The 26378-nt window shown below is 42.4% G+C and overlaps 1 long non-coding RNA gene across 2 annotated transcripts; it reads right to left on the bottom strand.

The window, feature by feature from the left end:
* Window positions 1-2005: 2005 nt before the first annotated feature.
* On the bottom strand, window positions 2006-25628 carry LOC123376809. 2 transcript variants are annotated; one of them, XR_006581963.1, is made up of 3 exons: window positions 25585-25628; window positions 5663-5781; window positions 2006-2163 (listed from the first exon to the last, which is right to left on the bottom strand). It is a non-coding gene; the product is annotated as an uncharacterized LOC123376809 (long non-coding RNA). The 2 variants fall into 2 exon arrangements; XR_006581962.1 differs by lacking the exon at window positions 25585-25628 and adding an exon at window positions 15144-15201.
* Between the last annotated feature and the right edge of the window lie 750 nt (window positions 25629-26378).

Below are 26378 nucleotides of genomic sequence, written 5' to 3'. Positions count from 1 at the left end.
CAAAAAAGAATGGAATAATCAGGTTTTTTTCTTTAAATCTAAAAGCAGATTTTTGACATTGAGTATTTTCTCACAGTTTTTTAATTTGCATTGTTCCTCTGATAGCCTTCCTGGCTGCCTATTGCCTGATTTAGGAGTTTGTGTGCCTGTGTGTGTATATATATGATCAAGGACGACACTGGAAAAATAGTAAATCATTTAAGAAGAAAAAAAAGCTCTGGGTGGTTTTTGATGATCTGAAAGGCATCCCGATTGCTGTGGTGTAATTTGCAAAGTTACTTGTTTTCCGGGAGATTTTATCGTTTATTATTTGTATTTTGGTACTGCCTTTGATCCCAAGTATGGGTACATCTAGACTACAATCAAGGCTGGGGTGTATGATTGCAGCACCTTTAGACACCCCTCAGCTAGCTTTCATCTTTCTAGCTCATGTACCAATACCAGCAAAGCCACAGCAGCTTCAGCACGAACTAGCTGCCCATGTAATTACCCAGAGTCCCAGGAAATAGCCCTCACTGAAGCCCACACTGCCACAGCTTCATTGGTATCGTTATGCGAGCTAGCTCAATTAAAGTAGGCATGGGTACATCTACATGTGCTGCAATCACACACGTCTATTGCAGTGTGGACATACCTTAAGATCGAAGCCACTTTTGTGGTAGACACTAGACAAACAAATAGTAAAAGACAGCCCTTACCCTGAAGAGCTTATTTTGTTAGATCCCTTTATGTGGGAAACCACTGATAGAAGCCGTGTATTGTATTTGTGGGGCAAAAACCTGGCTCCATTGAAGTCAATGACAAAGCTCCCATGCAGATACGATTTGTCCAGCTCAACATCTTGGGATTCCCTCCAGAATTCCATAAGTCTTTCCCATGTGGCTTTCTGAAGGATAAAGGACAGATGGCATCATCTAAAAGAGTGGTGGTGTATCTGTGCTCCCCATAGATTGAGGTGGTATAGATACCTTTTATTCATCATGCCCTACATCTTGTGTAACCATTTATACCTGTGCAAAATAAGATACAGAAATGCTGCTGTAACAAGATGTCCTATAGAAATGCATTTTACACTAGTTTAGTACTCACTTTATACTGGTGGAGGTGACTACACACTCTGCAGAGCAAGAGTGAACTGGGCCCACCTGTCCCTTCCATGGTGGCGATACAGCTGTATCACTCAAAATGGATCTTCGAGGCAAAAACAGAATCCCTTGGGCCTGATTCTACATTGGCCTGTGCTATGTACAGTCATTTGGGGAGGAGGGATACCTCAGTGGTTTGAGCATTAGCCTGCTAAATCCAGGGTTGTGAGTTTAATCCTTGAGGGGGCCATTTAGAGATCTGGGGCAAAAATCTGTCAGGGGATTAGTCCTGCTTTGAGGAGGGGATTGGACTAGATGACCTCCTGAGGTCCCTTCCAATCCTGATATTCTGTGATTTACAGTAGTATAAATCCTACTTAATCATAACAGCAGCATTTTATATTTACTGCACTTTGTAATTGACAGCACATGGTGCTGGGCAACTAAGAACTGGGCACTCTGGGTTTAAATAAAAGTGGAGGCTTTGCTGAGCAAATCCAAGTAGGTGCTTTGTGATTCTGTAATGCACAACGCTATACGTTTTGGTGGCAGCTTCCTGGCTAGCCTTGCAGAGGCTGCTGGTCCAGAGGAGGTAGATCCTGCATTGTCTCATTCTGTGCAGAATGATGGAAGACAAAGAAAGAATCGAGAAGGGAAAAAAAGCTGATCCAAGGAAGATGCAAATGCTATGGAAGGATTCACCTTCCCACTCTCACTTGTCACCAGCCCCCACTGTAGCCTTGTAAAATAGAACTGCACACCATCTTTCCTATTTAAATTTAAAGACCAGATAAATTGGGAGAGAACGTTTCAGTCGGCTTCAATCAGAAAGTACTTCAAAACCTGAGAGGGGCTCAGCAATCGAGTGTTATCACTTTAATTACTATTTGTCTAAGGTTTTCATCCTCCCGGTTCTTCTGATCCTAATTTTTTGGTCAGGCCGACATTCTAAAACAGGCTTTCAGTGAGCAAGCAGGAGAGGGACTCCACAAAAGGCATGTATGTGTCAGCAAAATATTTCCCAAAAAAGTATTCTAATGAACAGTGTGATCTTGAACCTTACACCTTCACAGGGCGACTGCAAGAAAAACAAACATTAGTATGAGGATGGTGGCTGGGACCTTCATTATAGTTACAACTGCATCAGCATTTCTAAGGGACGTCTCATTTTTTCCCTTCTCTTTATCACTCGACCTTAAACACTGCCTATGTTCTGAGACTTGGTATGTGAGGGCTGAGCCCAGGAGATGTTTTTCTTTGCACAAAGTGTGGAAGACAAATCAACTTCTGAATATAAAAACTGTAGATATCAATACATTTTGAAGTGCAGTCTTGCTCTTATAAGTGAGTGTGCAAAAATGTCACCTTGCTCAGAGCTGCTCACTGTCATGGCTGTCTCTTTAATGCTGGAAAACAAGCTTTTACTGTTTTTCACTCATCTTAGCCCTTCAGGAGCCAACACAATAAACAGCAGCACAGAGTCCTGTGGCACCTTTTAGACTAAGAGACGTTTTGGAGCATGAGCTTTCGTGGGTGAATACCCACTTCGTCGAAAGCTCATGCTCCAAAACGTCTGTTAGTCTAAAAGGTGCCACAGGACTCTTTGCTGCTTTTACAGATCCAGACTAACACGGCTACCCCTCTGATACTTGACACAATTAACAGAGCTCAATTCTATTCCTACTCGTGCATCAACAGACGTATTTACTAAATTTCAGTTGCTTATACCTATGCAGCCTCCATAAGGCACTGGGGATGTGGGGCTGCACAGGTGTCATTGATGACTGGGGCTCCTATGCCTTACCATAATAAATAATTGAGGGCATAACTTTATTACAGTGGGGTTACACAGGGCATAATTTGACCTACAGCACCTTCATTACTGGTGATGATGCATGACAAGGAAAGAACCCAGCTTAACACTCTGAAACCACAGTGAGTTTGAAGGCCTGACAGTTAGAAAAAACAACTTGTAAATGGAGCACGTTTGATATAGAAATCAGAGAGACAAAATAAATCTGAAACCCCATGATGCAATTTGTACTGTGTCCTTGCAAAACAAAACTGCACCTTAAAGATTTTCTTTTGGCATTGGAATAATTTTTTAAAAATGGTTCTTTTGAACTTTAGCAGGCAGTTAGTCCTTCCGTCTGATTTCACTGCTTTTTCATTTTGCAGATAAAAAATTTTAAACAAACACTCGGAAAGATGCATGTCACAACGATACTAACTATATCACAGCAAGAATTTTTAGAAGAGTTCAGAATGCTCAAAAAAGTGCATTTTTTAAAAATCTTTCCATAAATGTCACAATGGGAATTGCTGGGTGTTGAGCATTTGAAATTTGGGTGCTGAACGCTTTGGGTCAGATTTACAAAGGTATTTAAACACCTAAGGCTGCAGATAGGCATCTAGGGGGATTTACAGAAATGCCTAAACAGGTTAGGCACCTAATCCTATTGACTTTCAATGGGAGCAAGGCACCTCTCTGCATCTTTAGGCACCTAAATACCTTTGTAAATCTGCCCCCTTTTCCCTAGTTGTTCTCCCTATGATCAGATCAGGCATATCACTGTCCTGTTATGGAATGATCTGAATCCAGATCCACATTCTGCAAATGGCTCCTATCTTTGATGAGCCAAAGTAAAACCTGCCTCTGAGCAGCCCTGAACTCTGTCCTTAAATGTATATGTCCAAGAGCACAAGTTTGACCCTTAGATTGCCCCTGCAGTGCTTACAGATGCAAAATTCCCATTCAGGTCCATGGGTGTTTTAACGGCTTAAGAACCATAGTGTCACGTCTACAGACTAACTCAAACACTCCTGCGTATCACAGCTCAGTTATCTAGCAAGATAAATAATAAATCTAACATCGTGTTCAAGATGCTCTGGGAGTTTTCAGAAAATAATTGTTCAAAAGGAGGCTTTGGCATCACCTGGCTAGATATGCAGGGGATGTTGTTTATCCATAATGGACCAGATCCTCATCTGGCTCAGTGTACTCAGCAGAGGATCCTGGGGGAGGAGAAAGTAGTACAATGCCACATTTCTGTTCTGCTGATCCTGGGGCCAACTGGGTATCTGAGTTGGTCTCTGGCATAACTTAGAGCAGCCTGAAGGTTACTCTATTTTCACCAGCAAGAATAGTCCTATAGGGACCACCTGGGGACAGCCAGAATGCAAGGCAATCTGGCCAGGCCCCTACCCCTTATACAATGAGGCAGGAGTGGGGGCCATAAATCTGGCTCCACTGGCTTTATACCCTACGCCGGTTAGTAGAGCTTGGCAACATTTTTTAGCTGATTTTTTTTTGGGAGGGGGGCAAAAATATACATTCGGGTCTGCTGAAACATTTTGTTAATTTGTGTTGAATTTGCCAAATTGTTTTTGGTTGAAAAATAATTTTAAAAAAATCAAAACATATGGTTTTTACATTTTCAAAATGAAACATTTTGGAGGTTATTTTGTTTGAAATGACCCTGGTTTCAAAATTTGGTTCAATTTCATTCAAAATAAAACTTTTGAAAACCTCAAATGAAACAAAATGTTTTATTCAACCCAAAACATTTTTTTGGGGGGGGGGGGGGGTTGGCCAATGAACTGAAAAAAATCATTATTCACAAGCTCTGCAGGACATCTTTTTCAGGTGCTTTGCATTGTCTGAACAGCACAAAGAAGTCAATTGGGGGACCAGGAATCTGGCCTATTGTTTTTATAAAACTTTAGAAAGTAAATCTGTCTGATTTTCAGTGGAGAATTTCACTGTTTCACCTTTCTCAGCCCTGAGTCCCAGGATACCACTCTTTACTTAGCGCTCATTACAGGAAAGTTGCTTTTTTACTTTCACCCCTTAAGAACACACTCTTTTTATGGAGCAGGATGACTTAGCTTCAGTTTTCCACCAACTGGACAACTCAAAAAACTCCAAAGCAACCAAACCAAAAAGCCCATATACTTCACAGGTGTGTTTAAAAATTACTGATTACCAAACTGAGCCAAGTAACTCTACTGCTTTTTGACTGATTCCTTTTCCAGGAAAAAAAAATCACATCTTGTTAACCATCACTAAAAGAAAGACATAAAGGAATAAGTTTCTTCTGTGGCATTGCATATGGGCTACAATAACCCTTCATGCAGCACGTATCACTGAAATGCAGCGAAGTATTGTGAGATGGTCACTCCACCGCAGCTCTGATCTCAGGCACACTGGTGTAAAACTAGGCAAAAATGACAATGTTGTGGGATGAATTTCCTCGTTGTACAGAGAGTTTATTTTTCCTTTCAGTTTAATCATGACTCTGCAGTTCTGAAACAGAACTGGTAGGAGTAAACAGAGGGAACAAAGTCTCTAAACAACAGATGCAAACTTTGCTCTGAAATGAAATATGTACTTTGTGAGTTGATATTGGTGGCATATGGGCATGACAAATTCAGATCCGATTGCCATTTAGCACAGCACGGAATCCTGACATTCAGATCACACTACAGGACCATACCTGATTACATTAGTGCCTGAACTCAGGCCCACCCGTTAGGGAGGAGTTGTTCCCACACACATGAAAATGTGACAAACTCACCAGATCATCTGAGATAGTTAAAGATGCATTCAGGGTTAAGAAACCTCTGTTCTGCTACAAATGCCCTCCTCTGTCTTATAATGCTATGATGTTGCATACATCGCTATGCTTGATCATGCCTGTTATGGTAAAACATAATAAAGAAAGTGTGAGATTAGCAATCCTATACTGCACAGAACCATATCACATTAATCATAGCAAAGGACACTCGGATGTTCTGGCATATTTTCCCCACTTCCTATTCAAAAGAGTCACAAAGTGAAACAGATAACATTTGGGACATTTAAATCCAGCAAGTGGGGGCAAGAAAGGTTAAGCTAACTGCTTATTCTCTATGCACAAAAATACTGCTATGTTGCCTATCTGCAGCCATACTTCAGGGATTTAGACCATCTTTTTAACAGGATCCTTTCCTGTTTGTCTCTTTCTGATATTCTAAAGTAGTGGGGGCAAATGTTACTCACTGACTTTTGTCTGGGGGAAAATTAAGATGTTTTGAAGTAATGGCGGGCAAGTGTATTTTGTGCCTGAGCTGACAAATTCTTATGATGATTTTGCAAGACTGTTATGGAGTATTCTCATTAAGGGTTTCATCCAGCTCCCACTAACATCAATATAAAGACTCCCACTGACTTTAGTGGGAATTGGCCTAGGCCCTAATTGCCCGGGCAATTCCCAAAGCCACTCATCAGCAGATTGTGATACACTTTATAATATCAGGAAAGCACCGACAAGGGAGCCCTTATGTATTTCTAGAGCCATATTTTGGCACTCTTCAGTAAATACCCCATCGGCCCCAGTCTACAAACACAAATGCTGCATTTTACAAATGAGGAAACTAGGTCACAGAGAGGGGCAGTGATTTGCCAGAGATCATGCTATGGCTAATGTCAGAGCTGGGAGGAGAATCTATATTGCTCCTTTCTCAGCACTCTGCTTATCTATTAAGCTACATTCTCTTTCATACAGCCTGGCTGATGTTAACCCCTGTAGGTAAGTAAAACAGCAAGATAAGGTAACAGCAAGCCCTCACTCCACCCCCGCCAAACCTTCTGTGCTCCCACTGAGAAATGAGCAAACACGGGAAGCATGACCACCTCAAATTTCTCTGGTTTTGGCATTAGCCCTCTCTAATGTGGCAAGGGTAAAGACAAAAGGAAGCCGTGCAGACTTTGCGTGATTTCTGTAGCCAATCGGTTCATTTTATCATCCATATATCACTGTATTATGTGATGTTATGGTCAATTCATATATAATCAATGTATGCTAAATAGATTCAAGTGGTAGGATTATAGAAGCCTCGGACTGATAGGTATTTAGGAGTGATGAGTGTGTATTCGGTATATAAGTAAAGAATGGCTGGAATGCAAGGCCTACAGGCTGAGACCTGTAAGATGTTAATTTAGCCATACTAGGCCATAGGCTTAAGAATGCTTGACATGAGTGGGTGACCTAGGATTACCCCATGCCAGCAAGGCCACAAAATTACTGCATAAGATGTGCCAGTAGGTGAAGTTATAGAAAAATGGATTGCAATAGACTGCAATGTATTGTCCAAGACCGCAAGACACCTGATTGTAACATCTTTGAATGTCTGTCTTGACTGCAGGGTACATGTTCTGCATAGATGCTAATGAGAATAAGATAAACTAAGAACAACCTATGAAAAATGGGGCATCCCAATATTCATGGGGTGTGGAAGTTCAGAGAAGGAAAAGAGGGAAAGCTATATGCATAAGATGTTCGGTGTAGTCAGAATTACACTATTAAAGAGGGTTCCCTGATTGGGTAAAAGTGGGAAGACGCAAGGGATGATCCAACAGGAAACCCCAGCAGGAACCATCCCTCCAGCAATGATAGTCTATTGAGAGGTCCATCGGACCCTAAAATACCTTTGAGGATGTGAGTATGACTAGTTATAATTATTGCATAGGTTTTTGTAGGATTTCTGCATGCATGGGTAATTGTAACTTTGCTTATTGCTTTATTAAAACGTATAGTATGGACAAGACTTTGTACTAGTGATTGTGTCTATGGTCACTATCCTTGGCCTTTGCATGTTCCCAGCATCTCCAAATTTGAGAAAAGCACCAGAGGCAATTTTCACTCTGTGACGCTTGAAACTGTAGCAACCAGAACCAAACTCATGGTGGTGTAATATAACATCACTAAATTCACTTTAAATAAAATAAAAGGCTACAGCTCCTTGCCTTTCCGACTGCATGCAGCATAAAGCAGCTGAGGGCCAAGCACAGAATTTCTCTTAGGCGCTGCCAGATATTAGGCAGAAGTTTAGTACAGACTAGCTTATGTCCATTCTAACGGAAAGCTTGGAAATGCCAGTTAGCAGACACCTGCTGGAGATTCACTAATTTTGCATCTTTCCCTTGAGAGGCAACCAGCTGGTTGCTAGTCTCTTGGTTCATGCTCAGTTCTTTACATGTGTGTGTGTGTGTGTGCGCGCGCGCGCAGAGAGTAGCAGTCAGTTGTTGTCTTGCTACCAAAAAGAGAGAGAGAAACCCACGGGATGGTTCTCAGAGTTTGCACAGGATGTCCATCCCCGTCCCCTCCCACCCAACAGTTGTATGTTTTCTTTGTGCATAAGGTTGGCCATATGCAGGGGGTGCTGCATTCTGAACTTCCATTTTAATACAAAAGTTGTGATCAAAGGCAGGAACCCAAGGTATGTAGGAAAGAAAAATAGATTATTCTGACTCCCGAATAAATCAGTATTAGGCCCTGGGATGACTAAACTGGAAGCCTACGGAGCCATTCCAGATTGTGTGTGAAGCGGGTCCTCAGGTACTCTTAAAACAATTCCACTGCAGTCCACTCTGCTTAGAGACACTTTGAATTAAGCATAAGGAAAAGTTAAGCTGGGCAGATCTGTTAGTAGCCTCTACCTGGGTTTAAGAACCAGAATAAAAGTTTTGTCATTGAAAATACAACCTACCAAATCTACAAACACTACCCAAAACACAGCACTACACTGCAAACGCAATTTCCCACCTGGAGAAGATGAGAGATGTTGGTTGCATTGCTTAAGGAGCTACCAGAAGCACTCAGATATTACAGTGAGGACAGCAAAATAAGAACCCTAGAGAGAACAAAATAGGATAGAAAGAAATTCACCTTAAATCACTGAAAGGTTTCAGTTTACAAAGCAAATCCCTACCTGGATTACAGACAGGCGCCCAACACACCTGATTTGTAAGCCAATGTGAAATTTTTAGCCCAATGCAGAGGGGGGGTCAAAAGGAATGTAAAATATACAGCGAGGGGCTTACAAGGAGGTGGAAGTTGCACCAGCTTAAACATCCTTGGACTCACTCACCTCTGAATTTGTGTCTTTGTCTCTAAATCTCAATGAAACCATAACTGCTAGGGGGCATTCAGGGAACTATGTCAAGGGAGGGAGAGGGAAAGCCAAAAGGTAAGAGGAAAAACATTAGAAATCATTCTAAAATCTTGTTATAGGGCCAGGCCCCACACCCACTGAAGTCCATTGCAAAAGTCCCATTTAATAAAAAATGTTTATGTCGCTCAAGGTGGTTTCAGAGAGGAATAAGGATGAGGCATCAGGAACCTCTAGAAATGGCAAAAATAAAAAGCATCATCATGAAACAGAACTCACTGATTAAAAACTAAAAGCATGCATAAGAACATACAAAGTCAGACAAACACTGAGGTTCCCACATTCTACAAAAGCCTGGTTAAAAAAGGAGCAAGACACCATCTGCCAAGCCATCTGTTCATCCTAGTCCTGTTCCTTGTTTATGATCACTGGGGTAGGAGTTTCCAAAGGAAAAAGGCTTAACATCATCAGAAGCCCCAAATAAATATTTAATATCCTCTAATACCACTCTTGGCTGAGCCACAGTGGTGGCGCTAGGTCAGAATTTTAGCTGGGGTCACTGATTTGACTTAGCTGCTTGTGCACTTGTGAACTAAGGGCATTTTTCATAGAACCCCTTGAGTACTGTGCTGTGGCTACTGGGCTGAGCAAAGGGGTTCTGTTACTGCTGCTTTAGGGCTCCCTACTGGCATGAGTGAACGACTCCTCTGCAGAGAGCCAGCACAAGGACTACACACTACTAAAGTCCCACTTAAGTATTGCAACTTTGGCTATCTGCACAGACAGTGCATTTCACCCAGAATGAGGCACTACAACAGCAGTGTAGGGGGAGGGATAGCTCAGTGATTTGAGCATTGGCCTGCTAAACCCAGGGTTGTGAGTTCAATCCTTGAGGGGGCCACTTAGGGATCTGGGGCAAAAATTGGTCCTGCTAGTGAAGGCAGGGGGCTGGACTCAATGACCTTTCAAGGTCCCTTCCAGTTCTAGGCAATTGGTATATCTTCAATTATTACCAACTCCACATCGATTTTCTTTATCCTTGCCTTGTCGCCTATACCTAGGTGTTTCTAGATAGGAACAATCTCTATGGGGGTAGGGTCAGAATGAGAAGAAACAGCTACCTACCTTTCTGTCACTGCTGTTCTTTGAGGTATGGTGTACATGCCCGTTGCATTGTAGGCATGCAAGTGCCCCATGCACAACTGTCAGAGAACATTTTCCCTCAGCAGTACCCATTGGGGCAGCTCGAGCACCCTCTGCCATCATGTGCCACTGCATACAGGTATAAGAGGGTGAAGCTGCCCCCAACTCCCTAAATTCCTTCTTACCAGATAGACTTTGATAGAGAGGGGAAGGAGGGTGGGTCATGGACCTTCTGCTGAAGGACAATCTCATGAGAGTGGTTCCTGAAGAGGGATGGGGAAGAGGAAGATATCCCACATCCACCATGCTTAAGACCCACTGATCTGATGTTATGTGGGACCCAGCACTTAGGAAGTGGATGAAGCGACTGGTAAACAAAGGGGTAGAAACAGGTGGAACAGGTTAAACTGTCCTTGAACAACTCATCAAAATGCCTGTTTGGAAGAAGTGGCTGGAAAAGATGAACCTGCTGATGCAGAAGAGGAGGGTGGTCCTGTAAACTCTGCCTTTTTTTCTTGGTTGGTCCGGGGATTGCAGAACAAAGCTCTGATGTCTGTAGGACCACTGCAGCTGAAACTGCTCTCTTTTTGTCACTGGCGTATAGGTTCCAACTGACTTTAGTGTCTCCCTGGGATATTTTAGGCTATGAGGCCTATCGTCTGTCTTGTCTGAAAATAGCTGGCTGGTCTGTTGAACCTCTGCAGGGAGATCAGAGGAGTGCAGCCACAGAACACCATCTCATAATTATGGCAGACACCAAGGTTCAAGCTGCTGCGTCTGCTGTATCCAAGCTGTCCTGGAGAGCTGTTCTGGCCATCCCCTTGCCTTCCTCCGCCACTGAATTTCTGCTTGCAATCATCTGGTAACCTGCCCTCATGTTCTTCCAGAGAGTGAAGTCATAGTGACTTAAGTGTGCTTGCTGGTTTGCAACTCTGAGCTGCAGACTTCCCATAGAATAAAGTTTACAGCCAAACAAGTCTAGATTCTTTTATTCTCTTAGGTCTCAATGCCTGATGTCCCTTTCTCTCCTTCTCATTAGCTGCTGCCACTAGTAAGGAGCCCAGGAGGATGAGAATACCGATGATCAAACCATTTAGAAGGGATGTATCACCTCCTCTCCACCTGTTTTGCTGTGGGAGGCAGGGAAAAGGGGGTCTGCCACAGTGCCTTAATGAGCTCTAGAATGGCTTCATTAATCAGCAGAACCACTCTGGAAGGCACTGCCGAGGCCAGAAAGTCCACCAACTTGTAAGATTTCTTGCAGAATCAGCTTACTATACAACCAGCAGGATTTAAAGCTCAGAGAGCGAGGCAGGGCTCTAGTACCAGTCCTGGCACTGAAATTTGAATTTGGTCAAAGATGACCTTGAAACTTAATACTAACATTTATCTATAATACACTTTACCTAACTAACTTCCAAGAAAAAACAAGGTATATGCAAGGAGTCAGAGAAGAACTTTCTATAGCAAGACTGAAGCACTCCAACAACCATCACTGGTAGCACGAAGGAACTGAGAAGGGATGGGGACAGCTCCACCCTCTTATACCTGCATGCAGTGGTGTGCAATGGCAGAGGGCACTAAAGCCAACCCAATGGTGCTACTGAGGGAAAGAGTTCTCTGACACCTGTGCACAGATCTACAGTAGACCTGTGCAATCACTCAAATAGGGTATTATCCCTGTAAATAGTTTGAGTCTCTAGTGGTGCTCACACTGTTCTATGTTTTAGATGCCTCCAGAAATCACTCAAGGCATGAACACATATGTAGCTAGGTCTTGCATCTTTGTGTGTATTTAGTAAACATGGGTATTCGGGACCCAACTGTGCCCATATGGTTTCTTCATATTATTACTGTTGGGTAAAGGACACACGCAACAGGTAATTTCTCCAGTGCCTTGTCCTTATGACGGGAGCTATTCTGCTGTGATAGGTGCATAGCATAGTCACCAGGACCAGATGGTATTCACCCAAGAGTTCTGAAGGAACTGAAACGTGAAATTGCAGAACTACTAACTGTAGTTTGTACCCAGTGGTCACCAACCAGTCGACTGTGATCAACTGATCAATCCTAGAGACTCTCCCAGTCAATCACAATCTCCGATGGTGCAGCGGGGCCGCTGCTAAGGCAGGCTCCCTGCCTACCCCTGCCCGACGCTGCTTCCGGAAGCGGCCAGTAAGCCTCCATGGGCCGGGGGTGGGGTGGGCAGAGGTCTCTGCATGCTGCTTCTGCCTGCAAGCACTGTCCCTGCAGCTCCCATTGGCTGGGAACAGAGAACTATGACTGAGGTCTATAAAATCATGACTAGTGTGGAGAAAGTAAATAAGGAAGTGTTATTTACTCCTTCTCATAACACAAGAACTAGGGGTCACCAAATGAAATTAATAGGCAGCAGGTTTAAAAACAAAAAAGAAAGTATTTTTTCACACAATGCACAGGCAACCTATGGAACTCCTTGCCAAAGGATGTTGTGAAGACCAAGACCATAACAGGGTTCAAAAAAGAACTAGATAAGTTAATGGAGGATAGGTCCATCAACGGCTATTAGTCAGGATGGGGAGGGATGGTACCCCTAGCCTCCATTTTCCAAAAGCTGGGAATGGGCAACAGTGGATGGATCACTTGATGATTACCTGTTCTGTTCATTCCTTGTGGGGCACCTGGCATTGGCCACTGTTGGAATATAGGATACTGGGCTAGATGGACCTTTGGTCTGACCCAGTATGGCCGTTCTTATGTTCATACCTCCCAGTCCTGAAAACACTTAACCTAAAGTAGGCCTATCTGACTCTCATCAAAATACTGTCATTTCCAGCCTGGCCACAGCCCCTAAGAGTTATTCTTGTAGTAGGAAATAACCAAAGCAGAGAGGTGCTTCAGAAATCCCCCCACTCCCAAACCAGGCCCCTTATGTCACACACTGGGAAGAGCTGGCAATGTGATACTATTCTGGCTTTATGCCATCCATTCCCAGGGAATTCACAGGAATTCCTACACCAACTTTTTAGTAAATTTGGGCTGCCAGAGTGGCACAAAGAAGCCAGAAAAAAGGGGTCATAGTCTAGACCAATGGGGCAGATTCTCCACTGATTTTCCCATTATGTCCCCATCTACACCTGTGCAAATCAAATGTAACATGCTCAGAAGTATTGTACAATTATGTTGTACAGGAGTAAATGAAGACGTACGGTGCAAAGCACTGGAGCATCAGACCCAATAGTTCTTCAATTCAGGATGAGAATAAGCCCTCCTTCATTCAGTACAAGAGATCACTTGCATATTTGGCTTCGATATTACTTATAAATATAATTGTTTATAAATATCAGTCCCAATGAGTGAATAACCAGGATAGCACCAATGCTGAACGGCTCTCAGAATGGATGTTTACTCGAAGGAACATTAAGAGCTACAGCGAGTGAAACGTTCCACTTAGCTGGGGAGCTCAGCCCAGTGTGCTCCTTTGAAACAGGAGAGCACAGTACTAATTACCTCCCAGAGCCCAAACATGCTGCTCATTTTCACAGCAAGAAGATTTAGTGCTTCCATTAGAATTAAACAAAAACCTGATCGAGCTTGAAAACAAGGTTAGGAAAACTGGCATGAAGCTATGAGCCAAGGCAGCAAATGTAAAGCTCTGTTTTGTGCCTGGAATCCTGCCGAGCTAATGATAAGCAATAACAGGCAGGTTTAGCACAAGATCTCACTGCCTCATTGGTACTGTTCCGGAGCATGGCTCTATCTTTATTTTTTGAGGGACAGTGTTAAGGACAATGTAGCTGGGCTTGAGAAAGATACATCTAGACCTAACCTTTTTTGGAGATGCACTATTGCAGCACCAAAATATGCTAGCTCAATATTCAGTCCTGTACCAGTGATAAGTTTCAGGTCTGCTCTGCTGTGACTCCTCAGGATCAAGGCAGGAGCTTTCCTGGAAAGGGTAAATTCACAGCTTTCCAACGGGACACACCGCATGGACCTTAATATTGCAATATCAGTCCTCAGGCCCACCGACGGGGGGTGGAAACAAAAGGGGCAATTGTCCAGGGGCCCAGCAATTTTAAAAGGCCTGGTGGCTGGGAGCCCAGGGCCCTTTCAAATTGCCTGTGCAGGCCGCAGGGTTCCTAGGCACATGCAGGATGGTACCGGTGGCAGTGAAGGCAGCCAGGCGGGCATGTGGAAGCCCTGGCTGAGCTGGATGCAGCACCACCCAAATGTCAGGTGGACCTTTTTAGGGGGCCCATTGACTGTTCTGCCCTGGCTGGGCAGGGCCTTCCTAGGGTGAATCGGGGCATCTGCCGCAGGCCCCGTGCTTCGGGGAGCCCCGCGTAGGGTGACCAGACAGCAAGTGTGAAAAATCGGGACGGGGGTAGGGGGGTAATAGGAGCCCTTATAGAAACTTTTTAATGTTAAGAATAATAAAATGTATTAACATTAAGAAACTGAACTGTGCACCAATGTTGGGTGGACCAGTATTAAATAGTGTTACCATAGGTGACAGGTTTAGAATGTTAACCCTAGTCCTTTAGTTCAAAACATCACTTCTCTTATCTTTGCCCTTTGCACAGAATCAGAGAGATCCAAAGACTGGCCAATGGCATCTTCAAGTGATAAAATGGCATGCAAGGTCAGTGTCTCATTGGCCACTATCGAAGATATGTTTTAATGAACCTGAGCTTTGAAAAGCTGAGCTCACCACTCATGACTGTGAAAATCATCAAACATTATGTGTTAAGCATGGTAAAAGAAGCAACAGTATTTCTTTTATATTGTTGCATAGATAGGGGTTTGATAGATATCTCTGGCGTCTTACTAAAAATGTCCTTTATTAATTGCTGCTTACAATCTTCAAGTCTTAAAACACAAGCACACTTTCGCAATTACACAATAAAACAAGGTTCACACTATCGCAGCTGGGCCCTCACTTCACTTCAGTTTTTTCTTATATCTGACTGACTGACTGGCAAAGCCCCACCCCTTATATACCTGCTTGGCATGGCTGACTACATTCTGGGAGGTTCAAGGAAAATGTAGTTCTCAGAAAGTCTGGAAGGTTCCATGAGATTCTACAAAGGTCCAGAACATTCTATGAAGTTAGTGAAAAATGAATCCTCATACGGAATACCTCAAACATGTTACTTCAAACATTCTATTTTCCCTTTTATCGCTGACAACAAAAACAGCATCCTGAACCCGGCACCCCCCCAGAGGCTTAGAGAGCCCCTAAATCCGGCCCTGCATTTACACATCTCACAGGGATATGGTGAAGCTTAATTGATCGGTGATTATAGGGTGCCTTGAGAGATGAAACAAGCTAGACAGATTACATACGCATACACGCACACAAGTGAATTAAATACTGAGGGCTCTGTGCTGCTTTATGTTGATTTTTTTCATCATTTAAACATTAAGCATGTTACTCCTTACTTTAAATTATGCAAACTCAGTATTCTCTGTAGTGTTCCTTGCAGTAAATAAGAGACAGGACTATTATAATGAACGTAAAAGGGGATTCTTTATTCAGGCCACACAGATGGACTCTGTGGTTATGTTTGGTTCTCCAGCTCCCAGACTAACTAAACACACAATCTGTGCTGCCTGGTGTTCTGCTGAGGGGACTCAACAAAAGTCTCACTAAGCCCTGGTCTGGCCTAAGCAGTTCGGGAAGGCACTCTACATTCTTTAGGCCAGATGACTGCATGCATCTCAGTTTGTGTGTTACTTTCACAGGAATGAGGGTGGTGTGTTGAAGAGAGAAAATAGAGCCACAAAGTGGAGAGAATGTGGTGAGCAACTCTAATGTCATCTCTTCTAAGCATTTGGCAAAATATTCTGCAGAGCATGGTCTGTGCACCTCTGCTCTATAGTAGCATTATATCTCATTCTTGCACATCTTTTCAATAGTCCCATAGGCCACTTACCTTTTCACCAATTCACCATTACTAGTTTGAGATGTCTCTTAACAGTTTCACATTCAAACCTCTACAAAAGTATATTTAAGTGCAGTTTTATGTAAAAGCTAATTATGTAAAAATGTCACCTTCTCACTCAACAGACCAGTTCCTGTTGGGTATTCAGAGTCACTTGCTTCAGTGACTGACTTTTACTACAGAGCCAACACAGTTAAGAGAGTGAACTGGATTCTATTCTACCTTGCCCATCACCAACTTTCAACCAGCTATACCTCATTGAAATTATGGAGGTTGCACAGGTGTCACTGAGGGCATAGTCTGGTCCACACATCCTTTATTACTGATGATGGTACATGAGATGGTGAGAACACAGATTCACTCTCATGCTACATCTACATAGGATTTTAGGAAAGTCTCCTTCCTTTGTACTAGAACTGGGCCAGCAACACTAGTTCCACCAATGGTTGGCACTCGAGTGTAGACGGTGCCACAGTTTTCACCACCACATCATCTAGACCTACTCTGAGCTCTAGTGGCACTGGTACCAGAATAGTGATCTCCTTAAAATCCTCATTCTAGGCAAGGGTGCAAAGCCTGAGATGAATATACAGAGCTGGGATGAAGTTGGCACCATTTACAATCTTTGCAGAAGGGGCTCAGAGGCAAACGAATAGGAAGATGCAAATACTTTCTCGTCCATCTACAGAGTAGTTTCATTCACCCCGACTGAATGCATTGTAATGTACTTAGATGAAGCTCAAATTATATTCCCTTTGCAAAGAAATAGAAGATTTAAGCTTGTATCTATAAAGCTGCATGAACCCATTAGGAATATTATAAATCATTCTTTATCTTTTAACCAATCCCATTTCAGAACAAGCTTCCCTATGAGGATCCTTTATATTGATAAGTTGGGTCCCTTGTGAAAAGTAAAGCAAACATTTCCAACTAAATCATTAGGAAATAATTTCAATTTAATTTTCCTGTTTACTCAGCTGCCAGTATTATTGACCGTCTTAGTCACAAAGATTTTAAATCTTGATGGAATTAAGGGCTGTAGAACATACAGCCCTTCCCCATGAGTCACAGCAATCAAGCCAACAATCATCATTTTTCCCATCACTAACCAAAAAAAAAAATCACATGGCTTCCTAGTCAGTAAAACAATTTAACAAAATTAAAAACATCCAAAAATAGTTAACTGCAAAAGACTTTCCCACATAACTGATATTGCAAACCTGCTGAAGTCCTGAACTAGGGACTTGGTAAAGCCTTTTTTAGTTCCTTATATAACAGAGGCAGCTTCTTATGATTATCAAAGATAACCTTGCAGGGGGCTTGGACTGGATGATCCAATAAGTCCTTTCCATCCCTATGCTATGATCCTATTTAGCAGTAAGTCCTTGCCATCCCAGTGCTATGATCCTATTTAACAACTGCCTCATAACAGAAACATAAATTCAGCTGACACGTGCAGTTTCATAGAAACAAACTCACAACCACTCAGTGGAAAGGAAAGAAAAATCATCTATTATTTAAGTGTAAGTCCCCACTTTCTTAATTTGATTTTTCAGGACTACATGTCAAGAACCGGTGAGACCCGTCAGTGCAATGTACTTTTCAAAGTGTGGTTTGATTTTCAGCTCTGTGGCTATGTGAATGGCAACAAGAACCCCAATGGATGAATGACGACCATTCTGGCTCTATCCTTACTCAGTATATCCATCCCCACCCTTCAGTATTGGGACAGAAACCAAAGCTTGCTCTCCTCAACAGACGGTCTGAATGTGGCTTCTTGATGCAGCAGTATGATTCTTGCTTTGGGTGCAACCTATCCCATGTTCACATCCCTATGATGTGGAAACAACACCTCAAAAATATCTTCAGAGATCTCATTTTATGACGCTGCAAAGAAAAAACATCTCACAAAGGGGATTCACAGTCTAAGCGTGAAGGTTTCTGAAAGCATAATATTCAACAAAAGCTGCTTTACTTTACTCAGGCTTTGGGTTGCTCACTCCGCTGGGCTCAAACTCCTCTGCCTCTGTGGATGGATGGAGGGGGGAACCTATGTATACATGTCTGAGATTCCACAGTATGCTATGGCTACCGTCTTCCCACAATCTCATGGAAATGCCTTTATGAAAGCTCTATGGGGCCAACCAGTCTCTGACAGACTCTGCTCTATCAATCATGGTAAACACTGATACTGCACTCAGGCATAGGCAACTCCAGTGACCCTTTCCCTCTGGGTACTGAGTTATTACTGTTTTTTATTACATGCATTACGGTAGTGCTTAGAGCCCCAGCTGAGATCAGGGTCCCATGGTGCTAAGTGCTCTATAAATGCATAGTAAGAGACACAGTTCCTGCCCTGAAGAGCTTGCAATCTATATAGACAAGACAAAAGGTGGAAGGAAAAACTGAGGTATAGAGATGGGAGGTGATTTACCCAAGATCAGACAGCAAGTCATAGAAGATTAGGGTTGGAAGAGACCTCAGGAGTCAGTGGCAGAACTACAAATAGAAGCAAGGGCTCCTGAATTCCAACCCTACCTTGGGTGACCTTGGATAATAAATTTGCTGCTCTCAGAGTTTGACATGGCTCGCATTCTCTGTTTAATACAGTCATGTCTAGGAATACTTTATAGTGTCTCTCTCTATCACTAGTCTCCTTTAACAGCCTGGTCACTAAATCTGCAAATAAATTATTTACACAGAAGGAGAAGAAGGAGAAAGGAAAGGAAGGGAGGAGACTGTTTTGCACTGTTCCAGTAAATTAGAATGAACATATATGAAATATTCCCATAGCCATGTAATAAACCATAGAACAGAGGTCGGCAACCTTTCAGAAGTGGTGTGCCGAGTCTTCATTTATTCACTCTAATTTAAGGTTTCACGTGCCAGTAATACATTTTAACATTTTTAGAAGGTCTCTTTCTATAAGTCTATAATATATAACTAAACTATTGTTGTATGTAAAGTAAATAAGGCTTTTAAAATGTTTAAGAAGCTTCATTTAAAATTAAATTAAAACGCAGAGCCCTCCAGACTGGTGGCCAGGACCCGGGCAGTGTGAGTGCCACTGAAAATCAGCTCGCGTGCCGCCTTCGGCACCCGTGCCATAGGTTGCCTAACCCTGTCGTAGAATTTGCCTTCAGCTCCTTTGTGCTGAATAACTGCAATGAAGAAAATGCGTTGTCTTTTAAATAATTCATTTTCAGAGATGCCGATCTCCTCCACCCTTTCTCCCTCCCCAGTGATTCTTTCGATTAACAGCTTTTAAATGTTCTTTTCCTACTGAGATTTTTTTTCTTTTCTTGCACTATTTGTGTGATGTTAGTAGACATTGCAAGGGAAAGCTGGAACCATGGGGACCAAATCTCCCCTGTCCTATAGCCCCTTTATACCATCACTTTGGCAGGAGAAAGAGGCCATAAAGAAGGTGCAGCCGGCCCCAGGTGTCACAGCACAGGGACAGGGAGTCTCCTCTCTTGATGTAGGGAGCCTGGCAAGATGGAGAGAACGTATGTTGGCAAAAATAGGGGGAGAGGCAAAGCACACGGAGCTCTGGCTATTCTTTGCTTCCTGAAGCACACAGAGAGCTATGGGATGCAGGGTATAAATTACAGCACTTCTAAGACAGATCTAATTTACACCAAGGGGCAGGCAGGACTCCAAAAAGCCCCATATCCTTTGCCCCTCTAAGCACAGGGATGGAGGAAGAGGAACTCATAACTGGGGCCATACGACCTTACTCTTCTCTCACAACAGTTTCACAGTTGTGTAACTCTGCTGCTTGAGTGGATTTACTCCTGATTTAAGAGGAGAATCAAGCCCTAGAACCCAGATTTGACAGTTTTCTTTTAAACGTTCTCTATTTGGCCCCAATGCTTCATTCCCTGTGCTTCCCCAAACAGACACTGGACTTGATGGGTGTTTTGGGTGTGCATGAAATTAAGCATTTGGGATCCCCACTGGTAATATTTGATATACTAAACTAAAATGTGGTTACCGATTTGAGATTACAAAACTGGAAGGGGCTGTTTACATTTGTAACCAAAATTCAATGGTTGCATGTAAAAAAAAATATTTGCAACAAAAATGCATTAAAATAACTCTCTGCAATTCACTTTGGGCTAAGTGCTGACACTGTTTTCAACAGTGGCTTTCACCCAGTTTAAACTCTGGGAAGGGTGAGCTAAAGATGAGAAAAGGCCTCAGGGTTTGGTTCACTTACGTAAAGAAAAACTGTGAGTGGTAACTGGTAATTAAAAGGAAAAAATTAGTCATACATTTGCAAAGCCCATGTAATTAGAATTGATTGAAAAAGTTTCACCGAAACAGTTTTCCATTGGAAAATGCCATTTTGAGGGAAAAAAGTTAGTATTATTACTGTTTGTTTTTTTTTTGCAAAATCATTTTCATTTGGATGAAATTTCATTTAAAAATTTTTTAAAAGAAGGTTTTGACTTTTTGGAACAAAGTTTAATTTTTTAATTTCAAAATATACTTAATTCTTTTATATATAAGTTTTTTAAAAATTAAAGAGTCAAAGTTGAAATAAAATGTTTTAAATGTATCAAAAAAATGTCATTACCTGCAACAGTTTTTTTAATTTCATTTTGCAAAATATTTCAGCTTTTCGTTCTGATATCGGACATTTTCCCCATCTTTTTGTGGAACAGAAAATTCATTGTCTGACCAGCTCTATGTATAATTCTTTATCAAGTACATCCTGAAGTCCTTACTGACAGCAAAATGTTACCCCATAGAGCCACACACAGAGGTGGCCTGCATCAGGCCCCAGTTGTGGCAGGGAAGCCCTCACTTGCACTACACCATCCCTGAATGTACATATGGGGAGAGGATGGGCCTAGGGTAGGAGAGTATAAGGTGCGCACGCATTGAATCCACTGCCAACCTTCAGGGATGTTAATATGACCTAGGCTGGAGCCTTTTTAAAGGAGTGCGGTAGTGGGTGCCTCAGGTAGTCTTATCACTACAGCTTGTAAATGAACCACACTGTCCGGGCAAAACCCACAGAGTGTACCAGAGCCTGTGAAGAGATACAGCATCTTCATGCAGATGACCCTGCACTTCCTGTGAACCCGGATCATCACTACACAAAACTGGGGTGGACTGGAATACACTCAGTGGGAGGGTCCTTTTATGGGAAGTCAGTGGAGGTTTGGCCCACGTAAAGACTGAGCAAAGATTCAACAGAGATTTCAGGATTTGTGCTTATGTGTTTTCATTTTCAAAGCAAATGCTTCTTTGCTCTTTTTGCTATGAAAGAGGAATGCCAGTATCTTTGAACTCTTTACAGATCCTACAGCAGCAAACCAGTGTGTGCCCCCCATTAGTAAAAGCTAAAAAAATGAAGTAAGGAAATAGTGTTGGTTTCAAGCTGTTGACTGATTATTCTAAACTGCGAGTAAATTAGTTTAACAGCATGAAAAACTAAGTAGTGAGAATGCGGTGTTTTTCTTAATAAACCAACAAATGGTAATATTGTACATACCTTTTTATTTTTTAAATGTAAGCCTGTACCTTGATATAAAATGTCAGAAGGATTTTATTGGCATGTCAATTAAAGGTATCCATGGAAGTCAATGTTACCTTATGCTGGGGTGCAGGTATTATGATTATACATTCTTTCCAAAATGTTCTTTTGGAATCTTTACTGTGAAGCACTGAAGTTATCTGATAACTTGGGTGGAATATCACAAAGAACAGCAGCTGCTAACAGTTTTTAGACTGTTCCAGAAAATATCAATGTGAATTTTGTAAAAATGGTTTATTGAGCTACTTTATTGCTAATTGGGCTTTTGTGTTAGATTCTTTAAGGTTTGAAATCTGTTTATGCTTCGGGCCTGATCTTGCATTCCTTACCTATCTAAAACTTCCCCTGCATAAATCAGGTACTTGTGCACACACATTGTGTATTTGCATGTGTAATTAGATTCACCCACATTTCTGCACACAAACTGAAACGGTTTGTCCCCTGATGCTTCAGTCTTCACGGCTGAGGATGTTAGGAAGATTCCCAAACCTGAGCTGGCTTTTGTAGGTGACAAATCTGAGGAACTGTCACAGATTGAAGTGTCACTAGAGGAGGTTTTGGAATTAATTGATAAACTTAACATTAACAAGTCACCGGGACCAGATGGCATTCACCCAAGAGTTCTGAAAGAACTCAAATGTGAAGTTGCGGAACTATTAACTAAGGTTTGTAACCTGTCCTTTAAATCGGCTTCGGTACCTAATGACTGGAAGTTAGCTAATGGAACGCCAATATTTAAAAAGGGCTCTAGGGGTGATCCCGGCAATTACAGACCGGTAAGTCTAACGTCGGTACCGGGCAAATTAGTTGAAACAATAGTAAAGAATAAAATTGTCAGACACATAGAAAAACATAAACTCTTGAGCAATAGTCAACATGGTTTCTGTAAAGGGAAATCGTGTCTTACTAATCTATTAGAATTCTTTGAAGGGGTCAACAAACATGTGGACAAGGGGGATCCGGTGGACATAGTGTACTTGGATTTCCAGAAAGCCTTTGACAAGGTCCCTCACCAAAGGCTCTTACGTAAATTAAGCTGTCATGGGATAAAAGGGAAGGTCCTTTCATGGACTGAGAACTGGTTAAAGGACAGGGAACAAAGGGTAGGAATTAATGGTAAATTCTCAGAATGGAGAGGGGTAACTAGTGGTGTTCCCCAAGGGTCAGTCCTTGGACCAATCCTATTCAATTTATTCATAAATGATCTGGAGAAAGGGGTAAACAGTGAGGTGGCCAAGTTTGCAGATGATACTAAACTTCTCAAGATAGTTAAGACCAAAGCAGATTGTGAAGAACTTCAAAAAGATCTCACAAAACTAAGTGATTGGGCAACAAAATGGCAAATGAAATTTAATGTGGATAAATGTAAAGTAATGCACATTGGAAAAAATAACCCCAACTATACATACAACATGATGGGGGCTAATTTAGCTACAACGAGTCAGGAAAAAGATCTTGGCGTCATCGTGGATAGTTCTCTGAAGATGTCCACGCAGTGTGCAGAGGCGGTCAAAAAAGCAAACAGGATGTTAGGAATCATTAAAAAGGGGATAGAGAATAAGACTGAGAATATATTATTGCCCTTATATAAATCCATGGTACGCCCACATCTCGAATACTGTGTACAGATGTGGTCTCCTCACCTCAAAAAAGATATTCTAGCACTAGAAAAGGTTCAGAAAAGGGCAACTAAAATGATTAGGGGTTTAGAGAGGGTCCCATACGAGGAAAGATTAAAGAGGCTAGGACTCTTCAGCTTAGAAAAGAGAAGACTAAGGGGGGACATGATAGAGGTATATAAAATCATGAGTGATGTTGAGAAAGTGGATAAGGAAAAGTTATTTACTTATTCCCATAATACAAGAACTAGGAGTCACCAAATGAAATTAATAGGCAGCAGGTTTAAAACAAATAAAAGGAAGTTCTTCTTCACGCAGCGCACAGTCAACTTGTGGAACTCCTTACCTGAGGAGGTTGTGAAGGCTAGGACTATAACAATGTTTAAAAGGGGACTGGATAAATTCATGGTGGCTAAGTCCATAAATGGCTATTAGCCAGAATGGGTAAGAATGGTGTCCCTAGCCTCTGTTCGTCAGAGGATGGAGATGGATGGCAGGAGAGAGATCACTTGATCATTGCCTGTTAGATTCACTCCCTCTGGGGCACCTGGCATTGGCCACTGTCGGTAGACAGATACTGGGCTAGATGGACCTTTGGTCTGACCCGGTACGGCCTTTCTTATGTTCTTATGTTCTTATGAATAGACTGTGGCAATTTATCTCCTCCGTTCAATTTATTTGGTTAGAAAAAGTTGATCAAGAAAATTCTCCATCATGACAGAGTATTTTATTCCAGGGTAGATTTGGGAATGAAGTGGAGGCAGCATTCTAGGATCATACATTATGTAACTAACATTCAGCCAAATAAAAATCTCATTAAAAAACAATTATAAACATTCCATGCATTTTTTAACTCTAATAAAATTTTTAAACCACAGCAGCTTGTTACAAACTGAAGTCACTGTATGTTACGGAAAGCTCAAATAAAGTTAAAACAACTTTTTTTCTTAATTCTTGCACTCCTCCCATAACTGGAGGCTTACTTGCATCCATCCCACTAATCTGGATTTGCCCTAAGAGTTTGTCTACACTAGATGTGTTTACTTGGTTGCCATTTAACGCAAGTAGTTAACACATTTTGAAAGGCTAGGACAGACCGTCCCCAAATGTCTGTTCCAGATTACAAACATTTGTGTATTACCATATAAAGAGCATCTGCATAAATGTTCATCCATTGTAAATCATTGTCATGCCACTGAAATAAATGGAGTAACAATGATTTACACCAGCTGAGTATATGGTCCTTTGGGTCTAAACCCCCCAATTCAGAAAACACAAGCACATGCTTAACTTTAATCATGTGCTTAAATCACTCCCTGTTTAACAAAGGACATGGGCATGTGCTTAATCATTGAAGTCAGTGGGACTTAAGCATGTGTTTAAGTGCTATGCTGAGTTGGGGCCCAAATCAAGATCAGGAACCTGATCCTGCAGGCCGTCCTCAGACAAAACTCCCACTGAAGTCATCTCCGCAGTACTGCAGCTAAAATAAATGTCTTTAGTACTCAGCTTAGACAGAACCAGTAATAATGCAAGTGGTTAAATAAGTTGTGTGGGGCTTTTTGTCTCCTTTCTTGCACAGTGGAATGAGCTTAGCCGATTTCTGCACTTTTGGTAGAATACTCACTGAACAATCCTATTAGAGGAACATAAATTGAATGGGCAGCCAGTCGTAAAAATAATTGTCCAACCTTTATCCTCTCCAGCTTATTTGTGAGAATTTGAGTCAAAAGTCCCATTAATGCTAAGCATGAACTGATTTGCCTAAAATTGAATTAATTTGATTTATGAAGTTATGTTCGAAGGCAAAATGTTGCTTAATTCAAACTTAGTATTTTGACCTCTGATTGTAGGACAAGTGTGTTAAAAGACGATTAAAACATTGGACTCCACTTTGGAGATCCTTTCTGACTGCATGACTACAACAGAGACTGCACCCCCTTTATAGCACCAGCACTGATACATCAGCATACTGTTTGCTATAGAGCAGTTTTGACTAGTCGTCTGGTCACAGGGATTCCTGAGTTCTAACTGCACAACTGACTCTTTCTGAGGCTTTGGGTAAGCCCTTTAACCTCTTTGTGCCTTGGCTTCTCCATGTATACAATGGGGATAAGTATATTGACTGTCCAACAACTGCCCCAGCTAATAGTCAGATGTTCATATTCAGCGTGGCTTAAACCACAGAAGTTTGCATCAGCATTTTACTGGCATAGAGAGGAAGCCATAATTAAAGATAGCTAAATATAAACCCACACCTATATAAATACCACAGAGAGCATTACTAGGCTGTCACTAACACTTAATGTTGGAAAATACTGCATGATTACCTGGATTTACAGCATGGTAGAAACTTGTTCTTTCTTTGGGTCCTGTTAAAAGAAACAATGTAAAAGGCTAATGAGAGAAAGTCCATCCCAGACAGTGATGTGAGCTTAGCTCCAAGGACAGAGGTATAGTCGGTTAATGGTTTTGTATCCCCTGAAAGCTGCCATCTTATAAGACAGGGGAGGGCAAACTATGGCCCATGGGCCAGATCTGGCCCATCAGGGCTTTCACTCAGGCCCATGGGATTGCCATCCCCGTGGCACAGCAGAGCCTGCCCTGGCCCCGTGCTGATCCTGGAAGTGGCCGGCACCACGTCCATCTGGCCCCTGGGGTGGGGAGGGGGATGGGGACAGAAGACTCTGTGAGTTGCCCTCGCCTGCAGGCACCGCCCCCCACAGCTCCCATTGGCCAGGAACGCGGAACCGTGGCCAATGGGAGCTTTGGGGGTGGTACCCGCAGATGAGGGCAGCACATGGCAGAGCCACCTACCCCACCCCACCCCCAAGAGCAGGGGCTCTCAAACTTTTTTACTGGTGACCCCTTTCACATAGGAAGCCTTTGAGTGCGGCCCCGCCCTTATAAATTAAAAACACTTTTTTATATATTTAACACTATTATAAATGCTGGCGGCAAAGCAGGATTTGGGGTGGAAGTTGACAGCTCGTGACCCCCCCATGTAATAACCTTGTGACCCCTTAAGCAGTCCCAACCCCCAGTTTGAGAACCCCTGCCCAAGAGCCACTGCCAGACATGCTGGCCACTTCCGGGAGCGGCATGGGGCCAGGGCAGGCAGGGA

The sequence above is a fragment of the Mauremys mutica genome, chromosome 9 (assembly GCF_020497125.1).
Source record: "Mauremys mutica isolate MM-2020 ecotype Southern chromosome 9, ASM2049712v1, whole genome shotgun sequence".
In the NCBI taxonomy this organism is placed as follows: domain Eukaryota; kingdom Metazoa; phylum Chordata; order Testudines; family Geoemydidae; genus Mauremys; species Mauremys mutica.
This window is presented reverse-complemented; position numbering and strand designations above follow the sequence as displayed.